Raw genomic sequence first — 6,872 nt, 5'->3', positions numbered from 1 at the left:
CACTAAAAAAGCCAAGGACACAGTAAAAATATAATGCATCTAGGGAAACAAGAATGAGTTAGTAAGAATTAACTAACTCACTAACTAACTAAATAGCAACAGGGCCCTGTATAAAATATAAATATAGCACCGATGTCATTTGATCTGGTGGGAAATAACATGAGAAAGTGGAGCAGCTCTGTTCAGAAAGGTGTAACACCTCGACTCGTGTGTGGGGAAAGGAACTAGGAACAGTGTTTTGGAAGGAAATTACAAGAGCAGATTCAGGGATGCCAGCCTCTCAGTGCATCTCAGTGCACCTGGATAGAACTTCTGGAGATACACTTTGGGGTAAGATACTTGAGTTTACCCAGGTGAACTCAATGAGGTTTATAGAGTGGACTTGTGCCATGAGCTCTACCTTTCAAAAGTGAAATTGCTGCTAATTTTGTTTGTTTGTTTGTTTGTTTTGCTTTTTGGAGTCACACCTGGCAATGCATAGGGGTTACTCCTGGCTCTTCACTCAGGAATTACTCCTGGTGGTGCTCGTGGGACCATATGAGATGCCAGGAATCGAACCTGGGTCAGCAGTGTGCAAGGCAAATGCCCTACCCGCTGTGTTATTACTCCAGCCCCTGCTGCTAATTTTGAACTCCAGTCGGGGTCATCAGGTTATTACAATAGAAGGGTATATGAAGCTGGTATTAATATTATTTATTATCTATCATCATAAACCTTCTAATGAGGGATCAACAGGGATGTTTGTATGTGTGTGTGTGTGTGTGTGTGTGTGTGTGTGTATGTATTCTTTGACTTAAAGTTCATGGTATATTACTCCATAATAGAAGTTCCTAGAAAAAAAATGAAAAAATGACATAGGCATCCAAGCAAGATATCAAGGTTACTTGATTTAAAATTAAATATATGAACAATTATGGCTAGTACATCTGTCATTATATCAATAAGGGCTGTTTTTTTTTCTTGGAGGCAAGTCATCCTTGAGAAAGAGAAAGATGTGTATGAGGTATGTGTTTTATTATTTTTAAGAATGGAAACTCTTATACCCAATATATTCACTGCATAAAAGGTTTTCCCAGTCCTCTCACCCTACCTACTTATCTCAGCTTCTTTCTCTTTCTGAATCCCCTTTCATAATTACTCCTAATTCAGTTACTGAGAGAGCCTCCACTCTGGCCTGTCCCAATACTTAGAAACACAGACCCTTAGAAACGTCAAAGTAGAGGGGTTAGGGTGGATATTGTGATTCTGAGCCTACTGTGAATCCTCAATGCACATTACATAGGCTTGTTAAATTATAACTGAATGAGTTCATTATAAAGGCAAATATTCTGTATTACTCTCATTAAAATGTTTACTTCCTCATTTAAAAGTATGGGAATTCCCCTTATTTACAGAGGTCAGAGCTGTAGAAGGTAAGGTTTATATGGCAGTTCAGATGGTTTCTTGTTTAGTTTTGATATTGTTCTTTGATGGAACAATCCCAGATTACTCTAACTAGTCTCACAATTTTCTAAGGGAACATGCATTCTAATGGATGAGAACAAAAACACTCCCAACATCTGGACACGCATCCAAGAAATATTCCTTAGATTGTGTTTGCCTGTGAGGATAAAAATGCTGACTTTTAATATCTGGCTGGAGTGATAGCACAGTGGGTAGGGCGTTTGCCTTGCACGTGGCCACCCGTGGTTCTATCCCCAGCATCCCATATGGTTCTATCCCTGAGCACCGCCAGGAGTAATTCCTGAGTGCAGAACCAGGAGTAACCCCTGTGCATCGCCAGGTGTGACACAAAAAGAAAAAAAAATCTGTACTTTGAAGGAGTCTTGCCTTTTGAGATTCTATTTTCAGAAACGTAACCAGATTACAACCTCTAAATACTAAGTAAAGAGGAATCTTGACTCAAGTTAAGATTTGTAATATCTTGAGGTTTTTTATAGGTCTTTTAAAAACTTCTCCAGAGTATTATACAAGGAATATATATATTTTTTTCCTTTCTGGGATAAATATCAGTTACCCTAAGGCTGAGAAACCAAACAGAAGCACTTAATTTATTCAATTATCTTCAAAATTTCAATGATAGCCTATTCTAGCTCAAAGTGGGCATGTAACATAACTTTTTAGAAAAACTACATAGAGCACTAATTCATCAGAATACTACTGTTGGTATTTTTGTTTTTAATAATATTTTATGTCTACCATCAGAGAATATAACAAAGAAATAACAAATTTTGACACTACTGACAAAAATCTTGAAGATAGGACACATAATTTGAAAAGGTGTGAATTTCCACATAAATGTTTGTTAATTATCATAAAGAGTTATGTGCCACTGTTAGTTGTAGTAATTCTGAACCTGTCTAATCACACGTACATTTTTATTTAACCTTTTAAATGGTGTTTTCTATTATTTCCACTTGATGCAATTTTTGTCAACTATGCCAGTATCAAAAACAATTTTGTAGTCATGATATGCATTGCATATCCATACAGTTTTCTAGATGGTTATTGGAACAAAAGCCTGCTCTATTGGCTGTCAAATTTATGCTATAGAAAAACAGAGAATCTAAGTTCTATTGCTTAATATTTCTGAATACCTAGATATGATATTCATTTATTACCTGTATTAACTACCATATAACAGCAACCTATTATATCTAGATTTTAGTGGATCAGTGTATTCACAACATGTTTTTGCTTATATTACCTATAAATTGCTCAAAGGATAAAAAGTAGCTTAGGGCTGTTTTTCATACTTCCTTTATTTTCCTTGTGAGTTCTTAAGTTGCAATTGATTATCTTTTAGTGACAAATGATTGTCTTCTGGTAGAAACACAGAAGAACAAGTACAATAATCACTAATGTTGTTTTTTTAAAAAAGTCTCAGTCAAAATGCATCAATGATATGTAGGATAAGAGAGCAGATGTTTATTAAGAAAATTGCCCTTCCCCAAATAAGGAAAATGAAAATGTGACTAAGTAGAAGTAATCAGAATTAAGAAAAGGAGAATAGTTAATAAAGTAGTTGTAAGGCTAACTACCATCAAAGAATACTTTAAAACTCATAGTCTGGCTTTCTTTTCTTCCTTCCGTCCTTCCTTTCTTTTCTTTCTTTTCTTCCTTCCTTCCTTCCTTCCTTCCTTCCTTCCTTCCTTCCTTCCTTCCTTCCTTCCTTCCTTCCTTCCTTCCTTCCTTCCTTCCTTCCTTCCTTCCTTCCTTCTTTCTTTCTTTCTTTCTTTCTTTCTTTCTTTCTTTCTTTCTTTCTTTCTTTCTTTCTTTCTTTCTTTCTTTCTTTCTTTCTTTCTTTCTTTCTTTCTTTCTTTCTTTCTTTCTTTCTTTCTTTCTTTCTTTCTTTCTTTCTTTCTTTCTTTCTTTCTTTCTTTCTTTCTTTCTTTCTTTCTTTCTTTCTTTCTTTCTTTCTTTCTTCTTTGTTTCTTTTTTCTTCTTTCTTTCTTCTTTCTTTCTCTTCTTTCTTTCTTTCTTTCTTTCTTTCTTTCTTTCTTTCTTTCTTTCTTTCTTTCTTTCTTTCTTTCTTTCTTTCTTTCTTTCTTTCTTTCTTTCTTTCTTTTATATCATGAGATACAGTTATAAAGCTTTCATGTTTGAGTTTCGATCATGTAATGATCAAATACCCATCCCTCCACCAGTGCACAATTTTCACCACCAAAATCCCCAGTATCCCCCCACACACCCTCTGCCTTCCCAACCCGTCCCCTTCCTGTGTGGCAGGCAATTTCCACAATACTTTCTCTCTACTTTTATTACATTCAATATTTCGATACCAGTCCTACCATTGTTATTTGGAATTTTCCCACCACCACTCAAGCCTGCCGAAAGGCAATGCTAGACAATTTGTTTTGTGTTGCTTGCTATGAATAGCATATAATGTCACACGGCCATAGGATTTCTTTCAAAATATACATTAATCTACTGGTTCTTAATATTTTATCTGAAGTCATAGCACCTGTGCTTCTTGGTTTTTTTTTTTTTTTTTTGCTTTTTTGGGTCACACCTGGTGATGCACAGGGGCTAATCCTGGCTCTTCACTCAGGAATTACCCCAGGGGGGTGCTCAGGGGACCATATGGGATGCTGGGAATCGAACCCGGGTTGGCTGCGTGCAAGGTAAATGCCCTACCCGCTGTGCTATTGCTCCAGCCCCATGTGCTTCTTGTTAAAGTACAAACTCAGGTTCAGAGAGGTGGCTCAGAGGCAGAGCACACACTTTGTTTTTGTGATTCTGATTAGGACCCAGATAAAATCAGAATCTGGGAAAAAATATGCAGGTTGAGTTTTAGTATGTTTGGGTTGCTGCCGGAGATTCCTGAGCGATGCTGGGAATATTGGTGGTCCGTTCAAAGCACTCTGAGTGATGGGTGTTTGACAAGCAAGCTGAAAAATAAAGGTTTTGATTATCAAATGAAAATATAAGTGTAAAAATGACATGGAGTTCATTTGATGCACACAAATAGACTCATAATAGGGGCTTCCAAGTGCTCATCACCTCCTAAGTATACGTGAAGTCCTGTATTAGTACCATTGTGTGAAGCTTTTCATGAGAGAAAGAGAGAATTTAGGGAGCTCCTGTAAACTCATTTCTCACTTGTCAACTTCAGAAGAAAAGGCAAGGCCAGAACCATTACGATATGCAGTCCTCTATCAAGTACAGGTAAAGGTATTCTTTTGAAATGAATTGTTTTTTAATTTAATTCTAATTTCATTTCCAATATCATGTATGAAAAGAACATGCAATAATGCTACCCAGAGATCAAGATTGTAGTGACTACTACCATTTGGGGATAATTGAGCAAACATCCAACTAAATTCCATAGGAAATGCACATTGATATATATATATATATATATATATATATATATATGATAAGTTTACATTTGTTTGTGGGGGGGAGGGCATGGCACACTTGGCTCTGTTATGGGCTTATTCCTGGCTCTGTGCTTAGGGATCACTCCTGACAGTGCTCAGAGAAGCATATGTATATGTAGTCCCTGGGATCAATCCCTGGTAGGCCACATGCAAGGGAAATGCCCTTTCCGCTGTATTATCTTCACAGCCCCCAAATTTTTGTATAAGAAAATTAGTCATTTTGTGGGGCTGAAGTGATTGCACAGCAGGTAAGGCATTTGCTTTGCATGAGGCTGACCCGGGTTCGATTCCCAGAATCCCATATGGTTCCCTGAGCACTGCCAGGGGTAATTCTTGAGTGCAGAGCCAGGAGTGACCCCTATGCATCGCCAGGTGTGACCCAAAATGCAAAAAAAAGAGAAGAAAATTAGTCATTTTAGAAACTTCAAGGCATATCTCAAGGTACGTAGTCTATTAGCTCTAAAAAAAAACTAAACAAAACAAAATCAACAACAAAAATGTAGACTAAGACATACCCATCTTCCAATATAATGAGTTATTTCTCATTGGCTAACTGCCCTTGACCTCCAAGTGAGATAAAATGGTAAGTTAAGGCGGTGGAGTAATCACATACAATAAAGGTTTCACATACCATGTAGAATTCATTTAACACTCTGTAAGGGATACTGTGAAATAGCCAGAAGCTAGCTCTCCTAAACCATGGTCGAAATTCACCTGATGACTGTATCATTCTATATAATTTATCCTGTTTTCAATTGGCGACATTTCATATGGAACAGATTGTCAAAATTTCAAATGTGTATATAAATACAACTTAAATATGTATTAATTTTAAGATCCCTATAGGGGACAGCCTTGTTATTAATACAGTGAAGAGCAGATGCTGCAGCATATGGCATACTAACTCATATTTATGTTAATTTTATGTAAATAGGATTTTAATACAGTAACATTAATCTGTTGTTGCTTTGGTTTTCTGATATATCACTTTACCCTCTATTTGGATGAGATTGATGTAGGTAGTTTAGACTTTCTATAAAAGTTCCTTTCAGCAGTATAAAGAGCAACAACAGACTTGGATTTTTAACACATATGCTTAAATAGAATACTATTTCGTAAAGAAACTGATAATTTATCTAAATCTTATTCCCTTGCTCAGTTTAAGCAGATTTTTAAAACTACAAATGAGAAAGAATATGGTAGTAACAAAAAGAATAGCAAAAGTTGCATGTCTATTAAATAGCAATCAAATGGATAGATAGAACTGACAGGAGGAAACTTCCAAAGGTTCCAGTCTTGGGGTGCTATTGTTAATGTGTATGCATTGATGATCGCTTGGAAGTTGTGATAGAAACACCCAATTCACTGCAACATGCATGGAACTAGAAAATATTGTGTTAAATGAAATAAGCCCCCAAAGAAGGGTAGACACAGGATGACATCACTTACATGCGGTATTTATACTAACAGGATGAGTGAATACCGTGGTTTAAAGGGGGAATGCTTTGATCACCATTGGCCCCAGAGAGTAGGGGCAAGGAGAGAAACAGTAGAAAGAGAGGGGAGAAGAGACAGATGAGAAGAATGGCATGGGAGGGTCAAGGGGATTCAGGTACATTGGTGGTGTTAACGAATGATAGAGCTAGATATCCAAACCGTGGGGTCAACACTGATATCATGAGACCCAAACTTTAACAACTGAACTTAACAAGGTGCCTATCAAGATGGCAGGTTGGGGCTGGAGCGATAGCACAGCGGGGAGGGTGTTTGCCTTTCACGTGGCCGACCCGGATTCGATTCCCAACATCCCATAGGGTCCCCTGAGCACCGCCAGGAGTGGTTCCTGAGTGCAGAGCCAGGAGTAACCCCTGTACATTGCCAGGTGTGACCCAAAAAGCAAAAAAAATTAGATGGCAGGCTGTAGGGAGGCAGTTATGGGAGCGAACCTGGGAACATTGGTGCAGGGAAACTGACACTGGTGGTGGGATA

This window comes from Sorex araneus, chromosome 2 (genome assembly GCF_027595985.1).
Source record: "Sorex araneus isolate mSorAra2 chromosome 2, mSorAra2.pri, whole genome shotgun sequence".
Lineage (NCBI taxonomy): Eukaryota > Metazoa > Chordata > Mammalia > Eulipotyphla > Soricidae > Sorex > Sorex araneus.
Note: the sequence above shows the minus strand (reverse complement) of the source record.